Raw genomic sequence first — 15,561 nt, 5'->3', positions numbered from 1 at the left:
TACTAGTGATGTTGGCTTTGATTCCTGGTTAGGTGGTGTTGGCCAAGCTTCTCCACAGTAAGGTTACTTTTCCCTTTGTTATGGTGAGTATTGTATGGTAGATACTTTAATATTATGTAAATACCCCATTCCCCATCGAATTCTTACCCTTTATTTTAGCATCCTTTATTTCTTGCTATGATGTGGCCAGTTGGTAACTAATTCCACCATTCCTTTTATGTTTATTGGTATTTCAAATGTGTAAGGAAGAGCTTTCTTTTCACTTATTTATTCATTACATTATCCTATTACTATCCTAGGTTCCTGCTTTTTCTCAATGGGTTATAATACATTACTATCAGTATTTATTTTCGTGCTCAAATTGTCTCAGATTTGGCCAATGAGAGCCCCTTTGCAGTGGTTTCTGGTCCTCCAGATGAACCCTGATCATTTTTTGAGCACTTCTTTACTTTCTGGTACCCCCAGATATTCCAAGTTCATCTAATACTTCCCCTGCCTGAGCCCTATAATCAGCTACTCCCCCAAGGAGCTTCTGGTGACTGTTAGTGTAGAATAGTGTTTGGAGACCAAGACCTGGGCACCAGGAGTGCCCACTGCTCCTGGGGTGTCACTGCTTCCAGGCATAGTTAGTGGATAGTTATGGAGTGTGTATGTACTTAGAGTTTCATCAATGAATGTGCATGTAGTTTCATGAATATTTATTTATTTCTGTCTCTCTATTGAAAATCATGAATTCAAACCCATATATGCAGTTCCCACCTAATATCTTAGGGATGATCCTAGTTTCTCCCTTTCTATATTTGTAACTCATATCTCCAACAGTGAGAATCCTGGTTTCTATCCTCAGAAGATGTACTTACTGTTGATTAGTCTCCTTTATCCCATGCATAAATGCCCTTCCCGTTTTGTTTCAGCACTGACCCCACACTAGTCCTCTCTCTGCCCTCTTACACGGATGCTTTCATATTTGGTCTCCTTTAGTGGTTTTTGGGTGGATTATTAAGGAGGAAGCACACAAGCTGGGATGTGTCATTCTTGTTTTTCTTTATTCTTTTTTAAATTGGTATTGTTATTAATGATTATAGACTCACGTAGTTATAAGAAATATAGAGAAATCCTTTAAACACTTTGACCAGTTTCCCCCAACGGTAACATTTATTTAAATTTCACTTAGTTAACATACAGTGTAATATTAGTTTCAGGTGTACAATATAGTGATTCATCACTTACATACAACACCTAGTGCTCATCATGATAAGGGCACTCATTAGTCCCCATCACTTATTTCACCCATTCCCCCGCCCACCTCCATTCTGGTAACCATCAGTTCTCTATAGTTAAGAGTCTGTTTCTTAGTTTGCTTCTCTCTTTTTTTCTCTATGCTCCTTTGTTTTGTTACTTAAATTTTTTTTTAACATTTAACTTATTTTTGAGAGAGACAGAGTGCGAGCAGGGAAGGGTCCGAGAGAGAGGGAGATACAAAATCCAAAGCAGGCTCCAGGCTATGGGCTGGAGCCCAACACGGGGCTTGAACCCACAAACTGTGAAATCATGACCTGTGCCAAAGTCGGACAATTAACCAACTGAGCCACCCAGGTGCCCCTCCTTTGGTTTGTTTCTTAAATTCCACATACGAGTGAAACTATATGGTATTTGTCTTTCTGTGATTTATTTCACTTAGCATTATACTCTCTAGCTCCATTGTGTCATTGCAAATGGAAAGATTTTATTCTTTTTTATGGCTGAATAATATTCCAGTGTGTGTGTGTGTGTGTGTGTGTGTGCGTGCGTGTGTGTATACTTACAAACATACACTCCACATCTTTTTTATCCACTCATCAGTCAGTGGACACTTGAGCTATTTCCATAATGTGGCTATTGTAGATAATGCTCCCATAAACATTGGAGTGTATATATGCCATTGAAATAGTATTTTTAGTATATATACTGTTGAATTAGTATTCTGTGGATAAATACCTAGTAGCGTGGCTGCTGGATTACAGGGGAGTTCTATTTCTAAGTTTTTGAGGAACCTCCATGCTGTTTTCCAGAGTGGCTTCACCAGTTTGCATTCCCACCAACAGTACAAGAGTGTTCCCCTTTCTCCACATCCTCGCCAGTGCCTGTTGTTTCTTGTATTGTTGATTTTACCCATTCTGACAGGTGTGAGGTGATATATCATTGTAGCTTTGATTTGTATTTCTCTGGTAATGAGTGATGTTAATCATCTTTTCCTGTGTCTGTTGACCATCTGAATGTCTTCTTTGGAAAAATGTCTATTCATGTGTTCTTCCCATTTTTTTTTTTTTTTAAACATAGGGAAAGATGATCAACGTTTATTTATTATTTTTGGGACAGAGAGAGACAGAGCATGAACGGGGGAGGGGCAGAGAGAGAGGGAGACACAGAATCGGAAACAGGCTCCAGGCTCTGAGCCATCAGCCCAGAGCCTGACGCGGGGCTCGAACTCACAGACCGCGAGATCGTGACCTGGCTGAAGTCGAACGCTTAACCGACTGCGCCACCCAGGCGCCCCATGTTCTTCCCATTTTTAAATTGGATTGTTTTTTGGCTGTTGAGTTTGATAAGTTCTTTATATATTTTGGATACTAACCTTTTATCAGATATGTCATTTGCAAATATCTTCTCCCATTCCATAGGCTGCCTTTTAGTTTTGTTGATTGTTTCCTTCATTCTATAGAAGCCTTTTATTTTGATGAAGTCCCGATAGTTTATTTTTGCTTTTGTGTCCCTTGCCTCAGGAGGCATATGTAGAAAGAAGTTGCTATGGCTGATCTCAGAGACATTACTGCCTATGCTCTCTTCTAGGATCTTTCTGGTTTCAGGTCTTACATTGAGGTCTTTAATCCATTTTAAGTATAATTTGGTGCATGGTGAAAGAAAGTAGTCCAGTTTCATTCTTCTGCATGTCTCTGTCCAGTTTTCCTAGCACCATTTGTTGAAGAGACTGTCTCTTTCCCCATGGATATTCTTTCCTGCTTTGTCAAAGATTAAATGACCATACAGTTGTGGATTCATTTCTGGGTTTTCTATTCTATTCTATTCTATTGATGATTGTGTCTATTTTTGTGACAGTTCCATACTGTTTTGATTACTACAGCTTTGTAATATAGCTTGAAGTCCAGAATTGTGATGTCTCCAGCTTTGCTTTTCTTTTTCAGGATTGCTTTGGCTATCTGGTGCCTTTTGTGGTTCCATACAAATTGTAGGGTTTCTTGTTCTAGTTCTGTGAAAAATACTGTTGGTATTTGGAAAGGGATTCTATTAAATGTGTAGATTGCTTTTAGTAGTATAGATATACACTATATATACTATAAATATATATAGATATATCTGGTAGCATAGATATAATGTATAGATATATATTTTAGCAATATTTGTCCTTACCCATGCATATGGAAGTCTTTCCACGTTTTTGTGTCATTTTCAGTTTCTTTCATCAGTGTTTTATAGTCTTTCAGCTCTTTGGTTAGGTTTATTCCTAGGTATCTTATTGTCTTTGTGTAATAATAAATGGGACTGATTCCTTAATTTCTCTTTCTGCTCCTTCATTATGTCTAAAATGCAGCAGATTTCTGTGCATTGATTTTGCATCCTGCAACTTTACTGAATTCTTTTATCAGTTCTAGCAGTTTTTTTGTGGAGTCTTTTGGGTTTTCTCTATAAAGTATCATATCATCTGCAGATGGTGAAAGTTTCACCTCTTCCTTGCCAGTTTGGACGCTTTTTATTTCTTTTTGTTGTCTGATTTCTATGGCTAGGACTTCTAGTACCATCTTGAATAAAAGTGGTGAGAGTGGACATTCCTGTCTTGTTCCTGATCAGAGAGGAAAAGTTCTCAGTTTTCAAATGCCATTGAGGATGATTCTAGCTCTGGATTTTGCATATATGACCTTTTTCATGTTGAGGTATGTTTCCTCTAAACCTACTGTGTTGAGAGTTTTTATCATGAATGGGTGTTGTACTTTATCAAATGCTTTTTCCTCATCTATTGAAATGATCATATGGTTCTTACCTTTTCTTTTATTAATGCAATGTGCCACATTGATTGATTTGCAAATATTGAACCAGGCCTGCAACCCAGGAATAAATCCCACTTGATCATGGTGAATTATTCTTTTAATGTATTGTTGGATTTGTTTTGCTAGTATTTTATTGAGAATTTTTACAATCATGTTCATCAGAGAAACAGGCCTGTAGTTCTCTTTTTTAGTGGAGTCTTTGGTTTTGGTATCAGGGTAATGATAGAATGAATTTGGCAGTTTTCCTCCCTTTTCTAGTTTTTTGAATAGTTTGATAAGAATAGGTATTAACTGTTCTTTAAATGTTTGGTAGAATTGGGGCACCTGGGTGGCCAGTGGGTTAAGTGTCTGACTCTTGGTTTAGGCTCAGGTCATGACGTTGCAGTTCCTGAGTTCAAGCTCCGTATCAGGCTCTGGACTGACAGCAGAACCTGTTTGGGATTCTCTCTGTCTCCCTCTCTCTCTGCCTCTCCCCTGCTCATGTGCTCACTTTCTCTCTCTCTCTCTCTCCCTCTCTCTCTCCCTCTCCCTCTCCCTCTCTCTCAAAATAAAGAAATAAATTTAAAAAAAAATATTTGGGGGGCGCCTGGGTGGCGCAGTCGGTTAAGCGTCCGACTTCAGCCAGGTCACGATCTCGCGGTCCGTGAGTTCGAGCCCCGCGTCAGGCTCTGGGCTGATGGCTCAGAGCCTGGAACCTGTTTCCGATTCTGTGTCTCCCTCTCTCTCTTCCCCTCCCCCATTCATGCTCTGTCTCTCTCTGTCCCAAAAATAAATAAACGTTGAAAAAAAAAATTAAAAAAAAAAAATATTTGGTAGAATTTGCCTGTGAAGCCATCTGATCCTAGAGTTTTGTTGGGATATTTTTGATTACTGATTCAATTTCCTTGCTGGTTATCAGTCTGTTTAAATTTTTTCTTTTTTCAGTTTTAGTAGGCTATATGTTTCTAGGAATTTATCCATTTCTTCCAGGTTGTCCAGTTTGTTGGCATATAATTTTTCATAGTTTGTATTTCTGTGGTGTTGGTTATTTCTCCTCTCCCATTTGTGATTTTATATATTTGGGTCCTTTCTCTTTTATTTTTTGATTAGTCTGGCTGGGGGATTATTAATTTTATTAACTTTTCAAAGAACTACCTCCTGGTTTCATTGATCAGTTCTGCTTTTTGTTTTGTTTTGGTTTTTAGTTTCTATATAATTTGTATCTGTTCTAATCTTTATTATTTCCTTCCTTCTACTGGTTTTGGGGTTTTTTTGTTTTTCTTTTTCTTGCTCCTTTAGGTATAAGGGTAGGTTGTTTATTTGAGATTTTTCTTGCTTCTTGAGGTAGACCTGTATTCCTATAAACTTCCCTTTTATGACTGCTTTTGCTGTATCCCAAAGGTTTTGAATCTTCCACTGGTAACATTTTACAAAATTATAGTATAATATATATATTAGTCTGCTAAGGCTGCCATAACAAAATACCACAGACTGAGTGGCTTACACAACAGAAATATATTTCCTTACAATTCTCAAGGTTAGAGGTCCAAGATCAAGGGGTTGGTGGGTTAATTTCATGAAGCCTCTCTTGTAAAATTTTTTTTAACGTTTATTTATTTTTGAGACAGAGAGAGACAGAGCATGAACGGGGGAGGGTCAGAGAGAGAGAGGGAGACAAGAATCTGAAACAGGCTCCAGGTTCTAAGCTGTCAGCACAGAGCCCGACGCAGGGCTTGAACTCATGAACTGCGAGATCATGACCTGAGCTGAAGTTGGACGCTTAACCAACTGAGCCACCCAGGCGCCCCTGAAGCCTCTCTTGTAGATGGCTGTCTTCTTCCTGTGTCCTCATGTGGTCTTCCCTCTTACATGTTGGTATCCAAATCTCTTCTTAATAGGACACTATCAGATTAGAGCGCGTTCATAGCATCTCTTTTTCCCTTAATCACCTCTTTAAAGACCCTGTCTCTAAATAAAGTCACATTCTGAGGTATTGAGAGTATGAACTTCAACATATAATTTTGGGTGGACAGGAATTAGCCTATAACAAATATTATAAACAGTCTATTGATGTTGATGCAATACATGGGTGTTATTCAGATTTCCCCAGTTTTACTTGTGTACTCATGTGCATGTGTGTGTGTGTCACTGTGTATGTATGTGTGTATTGGTGTATGTATGTGTATATGTGTGGTGTATGTGTGCATGTGTATGCATGCATGTGTGTATGTGTATGTCTGTGGGGGGGTGTGTGTATGTCTGTGTGGGGGGGAGGTGTGTGTATTGAGTTCCATATGATTTTATTGCCTCTGTGGATTCATGTATCCACCACCACAGTCAAGATACTAAACAGTTTCAACTCCTCAAGGATCCTTCATGTTGTTCTTTTATAACCACACCTACCTCCTCCCTTCCTCCAGCCTCTAACCCCTACAATCACTCATCAGTCCTAGATTTCTAAAACTATCACTTCAAAATGTTGTTTAAAAAGAATCACACAGAATGTAACCTTTGGGAATGACTTTTCTTGCACATCATACTTCCCTGGAGATTCAGGGAAGTGATGCCTGTACAGTAGTACGCTTCTTTTTATTGCTGAATATTAGTCCATTGGGTTGATATCCCACAATTTAACACTCACATTTTCTTTTTTTAATTTTTTTAATGTTTATTCACTTTTTTTTCTATTATGAAATTTATTGTCAAATTGGTTTCCATACAACACCCAGTGCTCACTTAACAGGTGCCCTCCTCAACCCCATCACCCACCCCCCATAAACCCTCAGTTTGTTCTCAGTTTTTACGAGTCTCTTATGTTTGGGCTCCCTCCCTCTCTAACCATTTTTTTTCTTCCCCTCCCCCATGGTCTTCTGTTAAGTTTCTCAGGATCCACATAGGAGTGAAAAGATATGGAATCTGTCCTTCTCTGTATGACTTATTTCACTTAGCATAACACTCTCTAGTTCCATCCATGTTGCTACAAAAGGCCAGATTTCATTCTTTCTCATTGCCACGTAGTATTCCACTGTGTATATAAACCACAATTTCTTTATCCATTCATCAGTTGATGGACATTTAGGCTCTTTCCATAATTTGGCTATTGTTGAGAGTGCTGCTATAAACATTGGGGTACAAGTGCCCCTATGCATCAGTACTCCTGTACCCCTTGGGTAAATTCCTAGCAGTACTACTGCTGGGTCATAAAAAGTCTGTTTTTAATTTTTTCAGGAACCTCCACACTGTTTTCCAGAGTGGCTGCACCAGTTTGCATTCCCACCAACAGTGCAAGAGGGTTCCCGTTTCTCTACATCCTCTCCAGCATCTATTGTCTCTTTTGCTTATTTAACCTCTCTGACTGGCATGAGGTGATACCTGAGTGTGGTTTTGATTTGTATTTCCCTGATGAGGAGCAACGTTGAGCATCTTTTCATGTGCCTGTTGGCCATCTGGATGTCTTCTTTAGAGAAGTGTCTATTCATGTTTTCTGCCCATTTCTTCACTGGGTTATTTGTTTTTCGGGTGTGGAGTTTGGTGAGCTCTTTATAGATTTTAGATACTAGCCTTTTGTCCTATATGTCATTCGCAAATATCTTTTCCCATTCTGTTGCTTGCCTTTTAGTTTTGTTGATTGTTTCCTTTGCAGTGCAGAATCTTTTTATCTTCATGAGGTCCCAATAGTTCATTTTTGCTTTTAATTCCCTTGCCTTTGGGAATGTGTCAAGTAAGAAATTGCTGCGGCTGAGGTCAGAGAGGCCTTTTCCTGCTTTCTCCTCTAGAGTTTTGATGGTTTCCTGTCTCACATTCAGGTCCTTTATTCATTTTGAGTTTGTCTTTGTGAATGGTGTAAGAAAGTGGTCTAGTTTCATCCTTCGGCATGTTGCTGTCCAGTTCTCCCAGCACCATTTGTTAAAGAGACTATTTTCCATTGGATATTCTTTCCTGCTTTGTCAAAGATTAGTTGGCCATACCTTTGTGGGTCTAGTTCTGGGGTTTCTATTCTATTCCTTTGGTCTATGTGTCTTTTTTGTGCCAATACCATGCTGTCTTGATGATGACAGCTTTGTAGTAGAGGCTAATGTCTGGGATTGTGATGCCTCCTGCTTTGGTCTTCTTCTTCAAAATTACTTTGGCTATTCAGGGCCTTTTGTGGTTCCATGCAAATTTTAGGATTGCTTGTTCTAGTTTCGAGAAGAATGCTGGTGCAATTTTGATTGGGATTGCATTGAATGTGTAGATAGCTTTGGGTAGTATTGACATTTTGACAATATTTATTCTTCCAATCCATGAGCACAGAATGTTTTTCCATTTCTTTATGTCTTCTTGAATTTCCTTCATAAGCTTTCTATAGTTTTCAGCATACAGATCTTTTACATCTTTGGTTAGGTTTATTCCTAAGTATGTTATGATACTTGGTGCAGTTGTGAATGGGATCAGTTTCTTTATTTGTCTTTCTGTTGCTTCATTATTAGTGTATAAGAATGCAACTGATTTCTGTACATTGATTTTGTATCCTGCCACTTTGCTGAATTCCTGTATCAGTTCTAGCAGACTTTTGGTGGAATCTATCGGGTTTTCCATGTTTAATATCATGTCATCTGCAAAAAGTGAAAGCTTGACTTCATCTTTGCCAATTTTGATGCCTTTGATTTCCTTTTGTTGTCTGATTGCTGATTCTAGAACTTCCAACACTATGTTAAACAACAGCGGTGAGAGTGGACATCCCTGTCGTGTTCCTGATCTCAGGGAGAAACCTCTCAGTTTTTCCCCATTGAGGATGATATTAGCTGTGGGCTTTTCATAAATGGCTTTTATGGTCTTTAACTATGTTCCTTCTATCCCGACTTTCTCGAGGGTTTTTATCAAGAAAGAATGTTGAATTTTGTCAAAGGCCTTTTCTGCATCGATTGACAGGATCATATGGTTCTTTTCTTTTATTAATGTGATGTATCACGTTGATTGATTTGCGAATGTTGAACCAGCCCTGCAACCCAGGAATGAATCCCACTTGATCATGGTGAATAATTCTTTTTATATGCTGTTGAATTCGATTTGCTAGTATCTGATTGAGAATTTTTGCATCCATATTCATCAGGGATATTGGCCTGTAGTTCTTTTTTTACTGGGTCTCTGTCTGGTTTAGGAAGTAAGTAATACTGGCTTCATAGAACGAGTCTGGAAGTTTTCCTTCCCTTTCTATTTTTTGGAATAGCTTGAGAAGGATAGGTATTATCTCTGCTTTAAATGTCTGGTAGAATTCCCCTGGGAAGCCATCTGGTCCTGGACTCTTATTTGTTGGGAGATTTTTGATGACTGATTCAATTTGTTCGCTGGTTATGGGTCTGTTCAAGCTTTCTATTTCCTCCTGATTGAGTTTTGGAAGCGTGTGGGTGTTTAGGAATTTGTCCATTTCTTCCAGGTTGTCCAGTTTGTTGGCATATAATTTTTCATAGTATTCCCTGATAATTGTTTGTATCTCTGAGGGATTGGTTGTAATAATTCCATTTTCAATCATGATTTTATCTATTTGGGTCATCTCCCTTTTCTTTTTGAGAAGCCTGGCTAGAGGTTTATCAATTCTGTTTATTTTTTCAAAAAACCAACTCTTGGTTTCATTGATCTGCTCTACAGTTTTTTTAGATTCTATATTGTTTATTTCTGCTCTGATCTTTATTATTTCTCTTGTTCTGTTGGATTTGGGGTGTCTTTGCTGTTCTGCTTCTATTTCCTTTAGGGGTGCTGTTAGATTTTGTATTTGGGATTTTTCTTGTTTCTTGAGATAGGCCTGGATTGCAATGTATTTTCCTCTCAGGACTGCCTTCGCTGCATCCCAAAGAGGTTGGATTGTTGTATTTTCCTTTTCATTTGTTTCCATATATTTTTTAATTTCTTCTCTAATTGCCTGGTTGACCCACTCATTCTTTAGTAGGGTGTTCTTTAACCTCCATGCTTTTGGAGGTTTTCCAGACTTTTTCTTGTGGTTGATTTCAAGCTTTATTGCATTGTGATTTGAAAGTATGCATGGTATGATCTCAATTCTTGTATACTTATGAAGGGCGGTTTTGTGACCCAGTATGTGATCTATCTTGGAGAATGTTCCATGTGCACTCGAGAAGAAAGCGTATTATGTTGCTTTGGGTTGCAGAGTTCTAAATATGTCTATCAAGTCCGTCTGATCCAGTGTATCATTCAGGGTCTTTGTTTCTTTATTGATCCTGTGTCTAGATGATCTATCCAATGATGTAAGTGGAGTATTAAAGTCCCCTGCAATTACCACATTCTTATCTATAAGGTTATTTATGTTTGTGAGTAATTGTTTTATACATTTGGGGGCTTCCGTATTTGGTGCATAGACATTTATAATTGTTAGCTCTTCCTGATGGATAGACCCTGTAATGATTATATAATGCCCTTCTTCATCTCTTGTTTCAGCCTTTAATTTGAAATCTAGTTTGTCTGATATAAGTATGGCTACTCCAGCTGTTTTTTGACTTCCAGTAGCATGATAGATAGTTCTCCATCCCCTCACTTTCAATCTGAAGGTGTCCTCAGGTCTAAAATGAGTCTCTTGTAGACAGCAAATAGATGGATCTTGTTTTTTTATCCATTCTGATACCCTAAGTCTTTTGGTTGGCACATTTAGTCCATTTACATTCGGTGTTATTATAGAAAGATATGGGTTTAGAGTCATTGTGATGTCTGTAAGTTTCATGCTTGTAGTGATGTCTCTGGTACTTTGTGGTCCTTGCAACATTTCACTCACACAGTCCCCCTTAGGATCTCCTGTAGGGCTGGTTTAGTGGTGATGAGTTACTTCAGTTTTTGTTTGTTTGGGAAGACGTTTATCTCTCCTTCTATTCTAAATGACAGACTTGCTGGATAAAGGATTCTCGGCTGCATATTTTTTCTGTTCATCACGTTGAAGATTTCCTGCCATTCCTTTCTGGCCTGCCAAGTTTCAATAGACAGATCCGTCGAGTCTTATTGGTCTCCTTTTATATGTTAGGGCATGTTTATTCCTAGCTGCTTTCAGAATTCTCTCTTTATCCTTGTATTTTGCCAGTTTCACTATGATATGTCATGCAGAAGATCAATTCAAGTTACGTCTAAAAGGAGTTCTCTGTGCCTCTTGGATTTCAATGCCTTTTTCCTTCCCCAGTTCAGGGAAGTTCTCAGCTATGATTTCTTCAAGTACACCTCTAGCACCTTTCCCTCTCTCTTCCTCCTCTGGAATCCCAACTATGCATACATTATTTCGTTTAATTATGTCAGTTAGTTCTCTAATTTTCCCCTCATACTCCTGGATTTTTTTATCTCTCTTTTTCTCAGCTTCTTCTTTTTCCATAATTTTATCTTCTAATTCACCTATTCTCTCCTCTGCCACCTCAATCCAAGCTGTGGTCACCTCCATTTTATTTTGCAGCTCATTTATGGCATTTTTTAGCTCCTCCTGACTGTGTACTAGTCCCTTGATCTCTGTAGTAATAGATTCTCTGCTGTCCTGTACACTTTTCAAGCCCAGCAATTAATTTTATGACTCTTATTTTAAATTCATTTTCTGCTATATTGCTTAAATCATTTTTGATCAGTTCGTTAGCTGTTGCTTCTTCCTGGAGTTTCTTTTGAGGAGAATTCCTCCGTTTCGTCATTTTGGATAGTCCCCGGAGTGGCGGGAACTGCAGGGCTCCTCCTCTGTGCTGTCTGGAGTAACCTGTATTGGTGGACGGGCGTAGTCAGACCTGATGTCTGCCCCCAGCCCACCGCTGGGGCCACAGTCAGACTGGTGTGTACCTTATCTTCCCCTCTCCCAGGGGCAGGACTCACTGTGGAGTGGTGTGGCCTCTGTCTGGACTACTTGCACGCTGCCAGTCTTGTGGTACTGCTTCTATGGGATCTGGCGTATTAGCCAGGTTGGATCCGCAAGGTGCACAGGGGTGGGAGGGGCAGACTCCGCTCGCTTTGCCTTTGGTGGTCCGCTTCAGGAGTGGCCCTGCGGCACCGGGAGGGAGGCAGACCCATTGGAGGGATGGATCCACAGAAGCACAGTGTTGGGTGTTTGTGCAGTGCAAGCAAGTTTCGTGACGGAAACTGGTTCCCTTTGGGATTTTGGCTGGGGGATGGGTAGGGAGACAGCGCTTCCCAGCACCTTTGTTTCCTGCCAAGCTGAGCTCTGTCCTCCGGGGCTTAACAACTCTCCCTCCCACTCTCTGAGCAGAGCTTTTGACTTATAACATTCCAGATGTTAAGTCCCATTGGCTGTCAGAACACACTCCATCTGGCCCCTCCGCTTTTGCAAGCCAGTCGGAGGCTCTGCCTTGCTGGGTGGGCTGGCTGCCCCTCCACCGCCCTGGCTCCCTCCTGCCAGTCCATGTAGTGCGCACTGCCTCTCCGCCCTTCCTATCCTCTTCCGTGGGTTGCTCGTCTATGCTTGGCCCTGGAGAGTCCATTCTGCTAGTCTTCTGGTGGTTATCAGGGTAAATTAGGCAGATGTGGGTGAAATCTAGGTGATCAGCAGGACGCGGTGAACCCAGCGCCCTCCTACCCCACCCTCTTCTCCCCAGTGTTTGTTCATTTTTGAGAGAGAGAGACAGAGCACAAGTTGGGGAGAGGCAGAGAGAGAAGGAGACACAGAATCTAAATCAGGCTCCAGGCTCTGAGCTGTCAGCACAGAGCCTGACACAAGGTTTGAACTCATTAACCATGAGATCGTGACCTGAGCCAAAGTCTGATGCTTAACTGACTAAGCCACCCAGGCACCCCAACACTCACCTTTGAATCCTTTTTTTTTGAATGTTTATTTATTTTTGAGAGAGAGGGAGACAGAACAGAAGCAGGGGAGGGGCAGAGAGAGACGGACACACAGAATCTGAAGCAGGCTCCAGGCTCTGAGCTGTCAGCACAGAACCCGATGTGGGGCTCGAACTCAGAAACTGTGAGATCATGACCTGAGCCAAAGTCAGATGCTCAACCAACTGAGCCACCCAGCCGCCTTTTATCACTCCCCTTTTATTTTTTTTATTTCTTCTATTTTTTTCAATATATGAAGTTTTTGTCTATTGGTTTCCATACAACACCCAGTGCTCATCCCAAAAGGTGCCCTCCTCAATACCCATCACCCACCCCCCCCCCTCCCACCCCCCATCAACCCTCAGTTTGTTTTCAGTTTTTAAGAGTCTCTTATGCTTTGGCTCTCTCCCACTCTAACCTCCTTTTTTGTTTTTTTCCCCTTCCCCTCCCCCATGGGTTTCTGTTAAGTTTCTCAGGATCCACATAAGAGTGAAAACATATGGTATCTGTCTTTCTCTGTATGGCTTATTTCACTTAGCATAACACTCCGGTTCCATCCATGTTGCTACAAAGGGCCATATTTCATTCTTTCTCATTGCCACGTAGTACTCCATTGTATCACTCCCCTTTTAAAGGATAGCTGGGATGATTCCAGTTTTGGCCTATCACAAATAAAGTTGCTCTGAACATTCCTATAGGTTTTTTTTTTATGAACATAAGTTTTCATTTCACCAAAAGTGCAAATGGTAGTTACATGTTTAGTTTTGTAAGAAAAGGCCCAACTGTTATCCAGAGTGGCTGTAACAGTTTACATTCTCACCCAGCGATCTATTTTCTTCACATCCTTGCCAGCATTAGGTGTTGGCACTATTACTTTAGCCACTCTGAGAGGTGGTGTGTGCTGAGACAGAAAGGCTGGATGGGCTGGGGTTGGTTAAGCTCTGATAAAGTAGTTTCTCTTGGGCAGGAGGGGAACAGAACGCTCCAAGTATCCCTCAGAATGGCCACTGCGTTAGTGTCTTCAGCTGCTGTAACAAAATGCCATAGGCTGGAGCACTTAAACAACAATAATTTATTGTCTCATAGTTATGGAGGCCAGAAGTCCAGGACAAGTCCGGACTGATTTGGTTGCTGGTGAGAGCCCTAATTCCTGACTTACAGACAGCTGCCTTCTCACTGTGTCCTCACATGGCCTTTCTTCTGCATGGGCACTAAGAGGGAGAGAGACAGGGCTCTACTTCTTCTTAAAAGGTCACAGTCTTGTCAGATTAGGTCCTGACCCATATGAGCTTATTTAACCTTAATTACCTCCTGAAAGTCTTAACTCCAAATATAGTCACATTGGGGGTTTAGGAGCCTTGACACACGAATTTGGAGGGAACACACAGTTCGGTCCATCGCCATTACTTTGTTCCCACTTGCTAGAAGCCTGAGGGGATTTTCTCTGTTGTTGAGGGCAAGACCCTGGTATGTCTCAGGAAAGTTTAGGGCTCCCCTGAGACCATGACTTTTTAACTCTCACGCCAGCCAGGCGTGGCCTCCAGTGTTCATCCTTATGGGTCCCCTTTCCCTTCCTGTTTCAGGCTCCAGCCTCTGTTCCTGGTAAGCTGTGAGCACTTAGCCTGTCTTTCCAGTTATTAGGGCATTGGTTTGCCCTATGACTGCAATTCTCTGATGGATTCTAAGAGGAGTTGTTGATTTCAATTTGCTCAGCCATTTTCTTATTGGGGAGATAGAGCTCTTTACCTGTCAGGCCAGAGACTGGAGCTAGTATTATGTTTCTATTTTTTTTATTGTTATTGATTGAGTGGTTGACTGATTATTTATTTATTTATTTATTTTAAACATAATTTATTCTCAAGTTAGCTAACATACAGTGTATACAGTGTGCTCTTGGTTTTGGGGGTAGATTCCGATGATTCATCGCTTACATGCAACACCCAGTGCTCATGCCAGCAAGTGCCCTCCTCAATGCCCTTCTCCCATTCCCCCTCCCCCCATCAGCCCTCAGTTTGTTCTCTGTATTTAGGAGTCTCTTATGGCTTGCTTCCCTCTCTGTTTGAAACTATTTTTCCCCTTCCCTTCCCCCATGGTCTTCTGGTAAGTTTGTCAAGTTCCACATATGAGTGAAAACATGATATCTGTCTTTCTCTGACTTATTTTACTTAGCATAATACCCTCAAGTTCCATCCATGTTGTTACAAATGGCAGGATTTCATTCTTTCTCATTGCCAAGTAGTGTTCCATTGTGTATATATAAACCACATCTTCTTTATCCTTCCATCAGTTGATGGCATTTGGCTGTTTCCATAATTTGGCTATTGTTGACAGCGCTGCTGTAAATATTGGAGCACATGTGTTCCTATGAATCAGCACTCCTGTATCATTTGGATAAATTCCTAGTAGTGCTATTACTGGGTCCTAGGGTAATACTATTTTTAAATTAAAAAACCCATTTTTTAACGTTTATTTACTTTTGGGGTGGGGGAGAAAGAGAGAAAGAGAATGAGAATGAGAACAAGTGGGGAAGGGGCAGAGAGAGATGGAGACACAGAAACCGAAGCAGGCTGCAGGCTCTGAGCTGTCATCACAGAGCCTGACGCAGTACTCGAACTCACAGGGCATGAGATCATGACCTCAGCTGAAATCAGATGCTCAACCGACTGAACCACCCAGGTGCCCCTCTATTTTTAATTTTTTGAGGATAAGAATTGACCGAGAATTAAATCAGAAAATGCAAAACTGCTAGGTGCCT

At 40.6% G+C, this 15,561-nt stretch overlaps 1 protein-coding gene across 4 annotated transcripts in view; it reads left to right on the top strand.

Annotated features, from left to right (window-relative positions):
* NINL (ninein like) overlaps nucleotides 1-15,561 on the top strand; it is a 174,311-nt gene that overhangs the window by 138,792 nt on the left and 19,958 nt on the right. The window lies entirely within an intron of this gene.

Source organism: Prionailurus viverrinus, chromosome A3 (genome assembly GCF_022837055.1).
Source record: "Prionailurus viverrinus isolate Anna chromosome A3, UM_Priviv_1.0, whole genome shotgun sequence".
Lineage (NCBI taxonomy): Eukaryota > Metazoa > Chordata > Mammalia > Carnivora > Felidae > Prionailurus > Prionailurus viverrinus.
Note: the sequence above shows the minus strand (reverse complement) of the source record. Positions and strands in the feature narration are given on the sequence as shown.